This window comes from Hyperolius riggenbachi, chromosome 11 (assembly GCF_040937935.1).
Source record: "Hyperolius riggenbachi isolate aHypRig1 chromosome 11, aHypRig1.pri, whole genome shotgun sequence".
Lineage (NCBI taxonomy): Eukaryota > Metazoa > Chordata > Amphibia > Anura > Hyperoliidae > Hyperolius > Hyperolius riggenbachi.
The window spans coordinates 210,876,762-210,891,633 of NC_090656.1; positions in this window are offsets into that span (position 1 = coordinate 210,876,762).

Consider the following 14,872-nt stretch of genomic DNA (forward strand, 5'->3'; position numbering starts at 1 on the left):
CAGGAAGTGACTACAGTGTGACCCTCATTGATAAGAAATTCCCCCTTTTTAATCTCTTTCTTGCTCTCAGAAGCCATTTTCTGCTAGGAAAGTGTTTTATAGTTGGAATTTCTTATCAGTGAAGGTCACACTGTAGTCACTTTCTGTCTGAGTCAGGACTGAGTCAGCCACTTACATACCTGATATTTACCTCTTTCAGGCAGAGAAAGAAAAAAAGGAACACCGCATAGTTATTTGTGTGCTAGGCACTATACATACCCATGTCTATCTCATTATGCCACATGTCAGTTGTGGTATCCTTTAACTGTTCAGGGTACTGACCTTTGCTGTTCATCATTTCCACAGAATGTATTGTGTACCACTTCTGTACGTTGGAGTTGCTGTTTATGCTCTAATTGTACTGTAAAGCCCACTGCCGGACCTGCTTCTTTTTATCAGCTAGAATGTAGGTGACAATTGAGATGTGGTTCTATTTTTATAGCTATTATATTATGCTGGCTACCTAATCGTGCTAGGCTGCCAAGAGTATTGTGTTTCAGATGTGAGCCGCAGAAAGTTTATATATTATGCTGATCTATTATGTTTCTTTATCAGTAATACACTACAGGGATAATGCAGAAGTTCTGACATGTGAGTTTTCATTAAAGGGTACCTGTAGAGAAAAAACATTAGATACCTACCTTAACTTCAGTAGTGGGAAGCCTGGATAATCCAGAGACTTCCTGGTTTCTAATACAGTCCACAATTCCCTCTAAATCTCCAGCCCTCCATGGCCATATTCATGCCAATGTTTAGAACTGTGTAACCATTGGTGTCAGCAAGAACAGATTTTCTGATTATTGGTGATCTGCAGTATCACCAATAATACAGATGTTATACCTGATTATGTGATGATCTGCAGAATCACCAATAATACAAGTATAGCAAGACACACAGGATACTAAGATGTAAGATAGTTTTTGGTGCAACAGTAAATATAGATGGAGATACCCACTGTACAGAGGAGCTGGTGAAGGGGGTATCTCTAATCAACACAGTAATCAGTATTCCAGCACCTGGAGACTCAGAGGAGTAATGATAGGGTCAGCCGAGGAGCGGGTGATGCACAGTAAGACAATGTAGAGAGATCACTCGAGGAGCGAGTGATTCAGACTGTACTGCAACAGGTGATCTCCTGAGGGGCAGGAGATCCAGACAGCACTATAATAGCTAGTCACCTGAGGAGCAGGTGATTAAGACTGTACTGCAGCTATCAACCTGAGGAGCAGGTGATTAAGACTGTACTGCAGCTATCAACCTGAGGAGCAGGTGATTACTAAACTGAGAGTCCCTCACCAGGACTAATGCTCCCTGGTGAGGGCAGAAGAGTCAGACAAGCAGGTTCGGCAACACACGGACAGAAACGGTTCAAAGGCAGAAGACAGAATCAGGGTGAGGGATAAGCTAAGTCGGCAACTGGATCAGATAGGCAAAGGCACAGAATCACAAGACAGAAGAGTAGTCAAGGCTAGCAGATGGTCATAACAAATAATACAATTCAATTAGTAGTTTAAGCTATCATCAGAATCTGTCTTGTGTGGATCCCCAGCTCCTGCTGGTTCTAGGCACACTTTCGGATCTGACTATGGGTCTGAGTGCTAACACGTAGCATATGCAACAGCAGACGAGGAACAACTGACAGGCCTGTTCTATATATATTAGGAGCGCTCCTAAGCACCGCCCCAGTCACTCAGCCAATCAGAATCAGTGTTTGAGTCAGCTGACCGGCTGATCAGCTGACTCCCCTTCTGCTTGCATAAAAATCCTGTCTGTGCGCGCGCATAGACCTCAGTCTATGAGCAACTGAGGGAGCAGGCAAAGTTCCATCATGTAACAATGCAGCGAAGGCCGCTGGCTGAGACGCGGAGACAGCCGCCATGCCACTCGGCGCTGCGGCTACGGCGGTACACCGACGAATCGCCGCACGTACCCGCCGCAAACGCCATCGCCGCCGCTCACCAAGAACCTGGGCCCCCCACTTGCCGTCTCTATGACGGCAGAGTTCCTGTGAACCGGTCAGGAGCCGCTTTCATTGGCTCCTAACCCTGTCTATCAATGTAAGCCAATGGGAGCGGCTTACATTGATAGCCAATGAAATCGGCTCCTGACCAGCTTACAGGGCTCTGTCGTCATTGAGACAGCAGAGGGAGTGAGCTGTGGCGGAGAGACAGCGGCGATATTGTCGGGAGCGATGAAAGCAATGAGAACGCTCAGCGTCGGTTTATTGAAATCTACGCCCTGGCCGCCAGGTAGCCATCAAAACAGTGTGTAGATTTCAATCATTATGGTCCTAAAGTAGTTAAGGTGCGCTGCTTTAGCTTTGGCCAGAGCTCTCTTCCCCTTTTGTCTCACAGTGCTGTGTAATGGGTGTACATACCGGGATCAGTGAATAATGGCGCGCAGCGCCTATGCATAAAAATGGCGCCGCATTAAAAAGATACGCTTATCGCTATTTATCGTTAGCACTGCATAATAATGGCGCACAGGGAAAAAAGAAGAAAAACGGCACCCACTAACGTTATTTATCAATAGTGGCACACACTAACGTTATTTATCAATAGTGGCACCAGGGGGGGTCATAGGGTTAGGCACCACCAAGGGGGTGGTTAGGGATAGGTACAGGGAGGGCTCTGTGTGAGAGTAGGGTTAGATATAGTTACAGTACAATATACACCACCAGGGGGTCTTAGGGTTAGGAACCACCAGGGGGTCTTAGGGTTAGGCACCACCGGGGGGGTCTTAGGGGTTACTTTTAGGGGTTAGGGATAGGTACAGAGAGGGTTCTGTGTGTTAACGCTAAATAACGATAAGGCTTTAACGCTAAATAACAATAAGGCTTTAACGCTAAATAACAATAAGGCTTTAACGCTAAATAACAATAAGGCTTTAACGTTAAATAGCAATAAGCGGCAAATGCATTAGCGGCAACACTGTGCGCCATTATTCACAGGCGCCATTTGCAGATGGATGTGTACATATCACCTACCCCTGTGTAAAAATATGTAGTTCATTTGTTGACTGCATCAGCTGTAATCCACTCTTGTGTTAACTGTTGAATTGTTTATTTTGTATTGTTATACCCTGTATGTTGTTGTGCAGCACCACGGGAGATGATGGCGCTATATACTCTATTCAGCTGTCTCTTTAAAAGCCATCTAATTTTTGCCTTTTGTAGGAGGAATTTTTGTATTGTAAGTACATTTAGTCTCTAGCGATCCCACTAGCATATTCCACCTGTAAGATAAATTAACATATACTGTATGTTACAGAGGGACTCCCAATTACAGTGTAAGAACACCACAGAGCGGGATTTACTTTGACCTATTTTTTACATGTATCTGATTTCTTAAAGGGATTTACTTTTATATTTGATATTTGTATCGTTACAGAAGGCATGCTATTCTTTCAGCTCTATCTACAGTACTCCATATTCCACATAGAGAAATCTGCCATACGCTTTACATACTCTCAGATTCCTTATCAGACCTTGGGAACAAGGGAATAAACATGGCAGCCTCCATATCCCCAATACTACTGTTTGTACCAGTGTCGTAACCCCTGCACCCGAGGGGGGGGGCCCTCTGGGGCCTGCTCAGGGCCATTTGAGGGGCAGGAGGGGTCGCAGAATGAGGGGAAAGCATGGCCACACCTCGGCGGGGAGGGGGGACAGTCCCTCCCTCCCTCGGGCTCTCCCTTCAGCGCTTACCTCCAGCATCAATCAGTGGCAGCAGGCAGGAACATATACCTCCATGCATTCCACCGCCGGAGGTTCCGCTCTCTAAGTGTCTGATGCTACTTCCTGTTTAAACAGGAAGTAACATGAGGCACTTAGAGATCGGACCTCCGCGGATGAAGGTATGTGTTCCTGCCCACCGCCTGCTGCCACTAATTGATGCTGGAGGGGAGCACTGAGGGGAAAGCCCAAGGTGAGGGAGGGGAGACTGTCCCACCTCCCCACCGATGTTTGGCCATGCTTTTCCCTCATGCTGCAACCCCTCCTGCCCCCCAAAACGGCACTGAGCGGGCCCAGGTGGGGGTGGGGGTGGGGGCATTGCTAATTATTATTTTTTATATTGCTTATTATTATTGCTAATCGGGCGCAATTTTACCTTTATAGCCACATATCATCTTATCTTTGAAGATAAGAGGGGGGTGGAAGGTTTAGGAGGGGCATTTAGGGTTAGAAGCCACCAGGGGGGTTTTGTTTCGGCACCACCAGGGGGGTCTTCGGTTTAGGCACCACCATGGGGGTTAGGGTTAGGCACCACCAGGAGGGGTTAGGGTTAAGCACCACCAGGAGGTATTAGGGTTAGGCAACACCAGGGGGGGTCTTAGAGTTAGGCAACACCAGGGAAGGGTTCTGTGTGAGAGTAGGGTTAGGTTAAGCCATAGCAAAATATCAGTAAATATTACCGATATTCAACTATAGAAATTCAGTAGTAGAATATCGCTATTATCAGCACTATTCTACTACCGGCAAACCCTGCGCCTGTTTTTCCAGACGCCTTTTTTCCATGAATTGGTCTCCATATGTCTCTCAACTCAAGTTACTTTAAATGAGGTAGAAAGGAGGAGGCATAATTTGTGACCCAAGCTTCACTCCATAAATGGTCCCCCATTAGAAGAACTTCTCAATGCCCTACGGGTCAAATACTTTAGATCACAGCAGCTTCAATGGATTGTGCTGGAGAATGCAGAAAAGTGCATAGTAATACAACAAAAACAAAACATTAGGACCTAAGTAGAGTTCATGATTTCAGCACAGTGGCAATGAACGCGATGCCACCATTGATTCTCCTGCTGCCTTGAATCATTCTTCCATAGTTATAGTGAGCAAATTGAACCGGGCGGGGGGGGGGGGGGGGGGGGGGCGGGGGGGGTGAAGAAAACATCATAACCAGTACAATAAAAAAGTCACGGAATGCCTATAAACAGCCTCCTTGCCTCAGTAAACTTTCCATAAAACATTAATACTTTGCTGGTCACCTTTCCTCACCCCAGCGCCCCCTGAGAGTCACCGCGCAACTTACTCTGTAAATGTTACGGTGATTTCAAACGGGCTTCGCTGTCTCATCTCGGTCGGTTCAATTAATATCAAAATCGCTATTTTGTTTCTGCCGAGCGTCATAAATCTCCGGCCTTGAAGACGCCTTTCAGAAGAGATCTTGCCAAGGATCACGCCTTGGTCAATATCTATTTTGCGAATCGTATGCCTAATATACGGGGCGAGACGACTGCCGGAGCCTTTACTGCGAAACGGCAAGGACAAAGGATGATTTATGGCAGGTGGCATAGAGTTTTATGAACTGAAAAACAGGAGGGGGTTTTTTTTTGTTGTTGTTTTTTTTACGCCTTCACTCGATGTTCACATTAAATGTGTTCTTGAACAACAAGGCTACGAAAGTTGCCTCATTGAAAATTGGCCAGTCGCACTTTGGAGAGAGTTTGAAAACTACTCTCAAAAAAAAAAAAAAGGTCTTAATAACAAAGGGACATTTTATGTCCTTGGCTATATTGCTGGAAACTGAACCTATAGGGAGAGGAAAAATGAGGAATGAAGGATTTTATCACATAGGCTAGTTGACCGAAAATGATTCCCTCGATGGGCAAGAAGTGTATTCCTTGGTGCTGATAACCTTGTGTTTTCTGTATATGAGTATTTGTTACAAAAATAAATCATCTGTTGTGTTAAAAGGGCACGTGAGATATAGTAGAATGCATTAAATCATTCAGGAAACCCACTTTAAGATAATTTTCCTGCATTTAAAGCACCCCTGAACTGAGAGGAGGTTTGATTGCTCTTAGTGCCATTTAGTGCCATTTAGTCACAGCACCATTCTCTCAGTCCAGTGCCCCCAGGGGTCCCTATACTAGTCAGCCAAAATCTTCGACTGACTTGAACGTCAAATATGGGTGGGAAGGAAGTGGCAGTTATTCTCCCCAAGAACGCCTCCAATCATGCCCACTTGTGCCAAAGTAATTTAATGACCTGTAAAAAAAAAAAAAACAGTGTAACTCAGCTACTCCAGGTTCTCTTTACTGCCTTTTCCGCTCTCTTATTCCGCCACCATGTCCTCTCATATGTGCCAGCAGAACTACTTCCAGGTTAGCATTGAAAATACCGGCATATACAAGAGGACATGGCGGCGCAACGGAAGAGCTGACAATGAAGGGAACCCAGAGTAGGTGAGTTATGTTGCGGGTTGGGGTTTGTTGTGCTTTTTTTTACAGGTCATTTAGATGCAGTACAGGAGTACTTTAACATGAGAAACACTTCCTGTAGTTATATATTGATGTATATTGGTATGAAGCCCCGCCCTCCCAGTGATGTCATAGCCTAGGCTGTTTAGCTATGAGGAATTCACCCAGAGCCATCTGAGATACCAGTCACTTTTTCTACTGGCTTCGGGACACAGAGTTTACAAACATTCCACAGAAATGGACCTGACAGCACTAAAGATGTTGCCACCTGTGATAAGTTTCAGAATGTAAATCAGGAAGAGGAAAGGTGTGAGGAAAGATTTTACAATGGGCAAATAGTGACTTAATGTATAAAGTAATATTGTAAGAAAAAAGTAAAAGTGATTCATTGCGTTATATTCACTACAGTTTCCCTTTAACCACTTAAGGACCACAGGCTTACACCCCTCTAGTGACCAGGCCATATTTTACAATTCAGGCCACTGCAGCTTTAAAAGCTCACTGCAGGGCCATACAACTGAGCACACAAATGAATCTTGCCCCCTTTTCTTGTCACCAACAGAGCTCTCTATTGGTGGCATCTAATTGCTGCTGCATTGTTTTTTTTTGTTTTTGTTTTTTTATTCATTTAATTGTTTATTTTTTAATAAAAATGTCATTTTTCTTTACAATTTATCCCTCCCCCCGACAGCCAATACCTGCGATCGCCTCTCATAGGCCTCAGCAAATGAGAGGGATTACTTTCAGAGCCTCTCCTGGGGACAGCTCAGTGACAGAGCTGTCCCCCGTACAGTGCTGCACAACACATCTCTGCCATTTTCTTTTTCAGCCTGCCAGCCACGCACACGATCCCCGCTAATCTCCGCCCCTAGGACTTGATGCCGATCAGCGATAGGCGGTCCTGGGGTCGCCACCTTCCCGACGCCTATCAGTGTTAGGTGGTCGGAAAGGGGCTAAAATGATGCTGTAATGTAAATATTAGGATTTATCACTCCATGGGCACCATTGTTATGTTAGGGCTCATTTTCACTTGTGGTGCTGGTTTTAAATGTGATCACATTTTCCCAGACAACGCACACGCTCGTCCAGGGTGATGCTATGTTTGCTTCTTTTTTTTTTTTTTTTGTCCTGACACTAACACATGCAAAAAAGCACATTGGATGGAAACAGCCCAATGATTTAGTGAACGGTCAACTGTAAGCCGTTTTCATGTGCCTTTCTTGTTCAAAATTCGCACACAGCAGGGAAAACACACCCGTAAGGCCTTGTTCCCACTGCAAGCGCTTTTCTAAGCTCATGTGATTTTAAAAGCTCTTGCTAATGTAATGCTATGTGTGTGTTCTCACTGGAGCTATGAGATTTTGTAAAAATCCTCCATAGCATTGCATTACCAAGATATTTTCAAAATCGTTAGCACTTAAACAGAACCTGTAACAAAAAAAAGTTCCCCTGGGGGGTCCTCACCTCGGGAGGGGGAAGCCTCAGGGTCCCAATGTAGCTGCTGGCAGTCCAGCGCTGGCTCCCCCAAAGTGTCCCGGAATCCTCCTTCGACAATGCAGACAAGCGCTGATTTGTTCACCTTTCCTGGCTCCAGTGGGGGCGCTGTTGCGGTTCTCTGCACAGAGATAGGCGAAAATAGCCGATCTCTGTCGGGTCTTCTCTACTGCGCAGGTGCAGGAGACTTGCGCCTGCGGAGTAGAGCGGCCAGACAGCGATCAGCTGTTTCCGCCTATCTCCGAGTTGAGAGCCGATACTGCGCCTTCACTGGTAGTGCATTCTTCCCTGGGTCGACAAAGCTTGACAAAGAAAAGAAGATTAGATACAGTGGTGTGAAAAACTATTTGCCCCCTTCCTGATTTCTTATTCTTTTGCATGCTTGTCACACTTAAATGTTTCTGCTCATCAAAAAACCATTAACTATTAGTCAAAGATAACATAATTGAACACAAAATGCAGTTTTAAATGATGGTTTTTATTATTTAGTGAGAAAAATAACTCAAAACCTACATGGCCCTGTGTGAAAAAGAAATTGCCCCCTGAACCTAATAACTGGTTGGGCCACCCTTAGCAGCAATAACTGCAATCAAGCGTTTGCGATAACTTGCAACGAGTCTTTCACAGCGCTCTGGAGGAATTTTGGCCCACTCATCTTTGCAGAATTGTTGTAATTCGGCTTTATTTGAGGGTTTTCTAGCATGAACCGCCTTTTTAAGGTCATGCCACAACATCTCAATAGGATTCAGGTCAGGACTTTGACTAGGCCACTCCAAAGTCTTCATTTTGTTTTTCTTCAGCCATTCAGAGGTGGATTTGCTGGTGTGTTTTGGGTCATTGTCCTGCTGCAGCACCCAAGATCGCTTCAGCTTGAGTTGACAAACAGATGTCCGGACATTCTCCTTCAGGATTTTTTGGTAGACAGTAGAATTCATGGTTCTGTCTATCACAGCAAGCCTTCCAGGTCCTGAAGCAGCAAAACAACCCCAGACCATCACACTACCACCACCATATTTTACTGTTGGTATGATGTTCTTTTGCTGAAATGCTGTGTTACTTCTACGCCAGATGTAACGGGACACGCACCTTCCAAAAAGTTCAACTTTTGTCTCGTCGGTCCACAAGGTATTTTCCCAAAAGTCTTGCCAATCATTGAGATGTTTTTTTAGCAAAATTGAGACGAGCGTTAATGTTCTTTTTGCTTAAAAGTGGTTTGTGCCTTGGATATCTGCCATGCAGGCCGCTTTTGCCCAGTCTCTTTCTTATGATGGAGTCATGAACAATGACCTTAATTGAGGCAAGTGAGGCCTGCAGTTCTTTATATGTTGTCCTGGGGTCTTTTGTGGCCTCTCTGATGAGTTTTCTCTGCGCTCTTGGGGTAATTTTGGTCGGCCAGCCACTCCTGGGAAGGTTCATCACTGTTCCGGGTTTTTGCCATTTGTGGATAATGGCTCTCACTGTGGTTCGCTGGAGTCCCAAAGCTTTAGTAATGGCTTTATAACCTTTACCAGACTGATAGATCTCAATTACAGTACTTTGTTCTTATTTGTTCCTGAATTTCTTTGGATCTTGGCATGATGTGTAGCGTTTGAGGTGCTTTTGGTCTACTTCTCTGTGTCAGATAGCTCCTATTTAAGTGATTTCTTGATTGAAACAGGTGTGGCAGTAATCAGGCCTGGGGGTGACTACAGAAATTGAACTCAGGTGTGATAAACCACAGTTAAGTTATTTTTTAACAAGGGGGGCAATCACTTTTTCACACAGGGCCATGTAGATTTGGAGGTTTTTTTTCTCACGAAATAATAAAAACCATCATTTAAAACTGCATTTTGTGTTCAATTATGTTATCTTTGACTAATAGTTAACGGTTTTTGATGAGCAGAAACATTTAAGTGTGACAAACATGCAAAAGAATAAGAAATCAGGAAGGGGGCAAATAGTTTTTCACACCACTGTATATTACAGAGACAGTGCAACTAAAAAAGGCTGCAGTAATCCAGAGCACATTAGAACAGGTATTGGAACTTATAGGATAAAATAAATAAGGCTGAAAATGTTGTTACAGAGTCTCTTTAAGGAAGCCCCAGGTAAGTATGGTACCTTAGCCTGTTTTCGTCTCAGGTACACTTTATTAATAATAAACACACCACCACTGAATGCTCTCAAAATGGCCACGCCCCTTTATTAGGGTTAAAAAGTTTAATAAAAAGGGGAGGGGTTAGGTAGCATTCATATTTTAAAAGTTGCAGTAACTGGAACAATTGGGCAAATAAAATGTGTAAGTTTTATCCCCAGTAGAACGTTTTATTTTTAAACTGTATTGGCCAAAATCTGAGAAATAAATAATTTCTTCCATTTTTTTCTTATTATTCCCATTAAAATGCATTTACAATAAAATAATTCTTAGCATAATTTACTACTAAGAAAGCCTAATTGGTGGCGAAAAAAACAAGATATAGATCATTTCGTTGTGATAAGTAGTGATTAAGTTATTGGTTGGTGAATGAATGGAAGGAGTGCCGACAGGTGCTGACAGGTGAAAATTGCTCTGGTCCATACGGAGAAAAACCCCTCAGTGATGAACTGGTTAAACTTTTATTCTCTTTTCAGTATGTTACTGGGTGGAGGAGTGAGGTAGCAGGTAAAAAAAACTATCCAAATAAATCCGAAGTTTTGTGGTTCTATTTAAAAGACAAAGTATAATACAGCAGAGATGGGTTAGTGAATGGCAGAACAGCATTCTCTCTGATACCTCTCCGGTTGTACAGATCTCTTTGCACGGCACATGTAAGCCGGAGACCTGTGGGGGGTGACTTTTAATGCGGTGAGTACGTTATGTGCATAGGCCGCCCTGGTGTGAATACAAATTGGTTCTGCAAGGGAGAACATTTCATTGTATAGGTCACACACCATTCCTTCTTAATTCAAACTATTGCCTTTCAACGCATGGGGGTTTATTATAAGTGCAACTGAAAATCTGGTGCTTTAGCAAAGCTCACAGTGACAATCACATAAAAGTTTACTGGACAACAGAGGAGAAAGTTAAGGAAGGAGATAGAATTTTTCTCTTTCTTAACCCGTTAGCAGCCAATCTATTTAGAGGCTTGCAATTACTCCAGGCCAATATACTGTATTTTAGCACTTTTTAATCTATTGTTAGGGCTGGTTCAGACGGACGCTTGCGGAGCGTTTACTGCCAGCGTTCGGGTCTTGGCGTAAAACGCTCCCATTTAAGTGAATGGGAGCGTTTGTACCAAACTTTCACGCGTTTACATGAACGCGGCGTTCGGGTCCCGATTTTCACTGGCGTTCAAGGAGCCCCTGGAAGCTACATGTTGCTTCCAGGGGCGGTTAACTGCGACGGGTAATGTTCCCCTAGGGGAAAAAAAAACGCGACCGCATCCGAACGCAATGCTGAAAGCCCGAACGCATTGCCGCTGCGCCACCAACGAACGCAACGCCTCCAAACGTCCGTCTGAACCAGCCCTTAGTTACATTATCTTGCTTCCACTGCTGTAAGGTGTATTTATAGCCACTTGTCACTAGGGGGTAGTGTGAGACAATAACAGAGGACTTCTGCTTTCAGGTTCTACTGTATATTTTCTACTAGTAGAGAGAGATCAAAGCATTCCAGCACGAGTTCTGCTGACGGAGGTCAAAAGCATTGCACTTATCTCAAACAAGATAACTCTATTGAAAATGCTAAGGAGTTATTCATTAACCACTATTATGAAAAATTATAACATTTAAAAATGCATACTGTATGTACACGTACTTCTTGGAAGTGCGTTTCTCCCAGATTAAAATGCAATATAAATTACTGTCTTTCCTATGTTCCTGTTGCTTACAGTAGGCAGTATAGATCTTAAAGATTTGACAGGTTTTTGACTAGTCTGTACCCTCATGGCCTTGCTTTTTTTTTTTTTCAAAACACTAACTGCTTGGCAGTTACTCAGCTCAACTCTTAAAATAGAGTGAAAACGAGTAGTTAGGCTTGCCAGCATCTTTGTGTAGATCCTTTCAGGGATTGCTTGCCTGAAGAATAAGCAATGCAAACCAACCCCATGGATTGTACTCCTGTTATGTTCAGTATTTGATTAACAGATAAGTTTAAACTTATAAACTCTGCTGGTTTTTGGCTTTTTTGAGGAGTAGAGTACTGGGCGGAGGACAGAGTGGGGACAAGGCTGTTCTGGGAAAGAATGGTCATGGGAGGGCGGGGCAGGGGAGGAAGCATGTCATGGCGGCCATGCTTGACACCACCCTCTATTATTAGGGGTTACGGTGGTCTTGGGGAACACCAGGTGTAGTGGAACAGTGTAGAAGGCTTGGGAATGATGGGGCCATCAAAATATATTCTCATTCTTCCACTATGTTTAGTTATACTCTGGTTTAGTTTGCTGCTAGTCACTGGATAAGTTAAAGCATTCAAACTGAATGACAAAGACGTCTACCAGGTGCAGCTCATTAATCTTGTGAAAAGGGCGGAGTTTCTGGACAGTCTTATTGCAACAGTACTCCAAACCGAGTACTGTTGCCAAGGTTTAAAAAAAAAAATGGGTTTGCTGTCAGTTTTGAAAATTATTAACTGGCTACTAATTGATCTGTATAGGTCACTTTTAACCTTTCAGGAGCTTCAAACGAATTACCTAGTTTGAAACTGCTTGTTCAACATAAACCTCTAATGGAATAACTTGTTTGGCTCACTAGTGCAGGCAAGCAAGTGCGTGTGAGTTCGGGCTATATTTACCTGCTCCGGGCGGCTTCTTCTCTTCTTCCACTGGCAGCTCTGTAGCTTCGGCAGGTCTTCTGGGTCCGACTCCTGATTACTTCCGATCACATGTCATGTCATGTGATCAGAACCGAGGAGACCTGTCAGGAGTACGTTGCCGCGGAGAAAGAAGAAGAAGCCGATTGGACAGGTATGTATCAGCTCTCCCTGCCGTCACCCCTACCCCACCCCCACATACCCTGCCGAGCCTGCCAGGCTGGGGAAGGCACATTCCCCAGCGGCAGGAAATATTCAGCCCTTCAGCCTAATAAAGTTTTACTTTACTTGGCTGCTAAGGGGTTAATCATGCTAAATTTTATTAAAACTTTGGCAGCACCCATCTATGTCCTTAGTGGGTAATGGGTGTCAGGACACCTTATGGGTAAAAGACACAGGAAACAAAAACACGGGAGCCCAATAGTGTAGTATGTTGAGTCAAAGTTATTATTGTACAAGATAAGAATCTACTCACAAGAGTGGGTTGCAGGCTGGCAACCGACCACAGGAAGCAGGTGGAGACAATTAACCTGACTCCACTCGGGGAGGTCACTAAGGACCTGGATACGGTCGCTCTCCTTGGAAAACAAAAAGGGGCAGATGTCCACCGTGGTGTGAACCACATATGTTCTTCCTCCACCCCTCACACATGTGACGTATGGGAGTTAGGTATGCACTAAATCAGGGGTCTCAAACTCAATTTACCTGGGGGCCGCAGGAGGCAAAGTCAGGATGAGGCTGGGATTTCACAATCGCGGTGCATCGCCGCCTCTGCCCGCCCCTCTCACTCTTCCTTCTCAGAGAGGGGCGGGGAGAGGCGGCAATCCGTGCGGTGATTGACGTCAGGAGGGGCAGAGCTGAAGCTGAAAGCTCTGGCCTTCCAGGAAATGCCGTCGGATTGCCCCCCGGGCGATTTGGGGGCTCTGCAGCCCTCGTTTAGTGGCGGAGATGCGGCGGATTACTTGGGAGCACTGAAGCGAACTATAAGGAAGCTTTTGCCTGCGAGGGCCACAAAATATTGTATCGAGGGCCGCAAATGGCCCGTGGGCCGCGAGTTCGAGACCCCTGCACTAAATGGTTTAACCTCCCTGGCGGTACGCAGTTTAAGTGGCTGCGTCCGCGGGAGTTTTTTTTTAATTAAATGTTTTTTTTTAAATGTTAGCTAGCACTAGGCTAGCTAACTATGCTGCCCAAGTCCCCCGGCACCTCTCCCCCGATCGCCGCCGGCAACACTCACCCGTCCGCGGTAACCGACTCGCGAGAGCCGCAGCTTCCCAATTAGCATCACTTTGTGCTATAGCAACGATCGGACATGACGTCATGCTCAGTTCCGATCCTCCCCATAGAGAAGCCGGGTGCTGATTGGGAGGCTGCGCCATCGCGGGATCCCTGGTGTGTATGTATACCGGAGGTGATTGGGGGTGATCGGAGGGGACTGGAGCGACTTGGGCAACATAGTTAGCTAGCAAAGTGCTAGCTTAACAAAATGTAACACATTTTATTTAAAAAAATCCTCCCAGGGCGATGCGATCCCCTTCGGCGGCTAGCCCGAGACTGTGTCGGACTTACCGCCAGGGAGGTTAAAGAGGCCTGTGCTACCAATAAAATCTTTTGTCCTTACAAAAGATTTGTCGTCATTGAGGTAAGCAACCTCAAACATTTATCAGCTTTAAACTGCTTTTAAACCGTTTTTATAAACCACCAGGGCTCCTCTTTAAACCATTTAGTGCATCTATGTCCTTGTCTATTTTATAACAAAAGGAGTATTTCCATTTAATGAAAGAGGAACTATGTTTCAAGAGGAATGTGAAAATAATAAAATGAATACAACTGTTTTTTTTTTTACAATATTTATAAATGATTTAGTCATAGTTTTTCCACTGTAAAATATTTCCTCTCCCCGACTTGTTTACTGAAAGTAGTAAAGCCAGTAAAAAAAGTTCTTTGGTCTCCCAGAATGCTCCAGGGGAGTTCCGCATAATAATTGGCCTGGGCTTAGCCTCAGTGGGAGGGCGGGGCTACACAGCAATATATAGCTAAAGGAAGGGTTTCTGAAGCTGAAACCCTGATATTTAATGTAAAAGTAAGTATCCTGAATAATTTACTGCATTCCACTGTCTGTGGTTACAGGTCCTCTTTAAAGTTTGAAATTGAATTTCCTTCCCCACCCGCGTCTCTGGCTACCGTCCGTCTCCGCTCTCTGCGCTCAGCATCGCTTCCCCTCCGATAAAGTTCCATCTTAATTTTAAAAGGTTACATTTAATTAAAATAGATTGTAGCTGGTGCAGAGGCAGCGGAGAGCTACACAACTTCAATTAGCCTGGTAGGATGTCAGAAGATGTGACTGTTTAAAAATATATATCCCGTTTT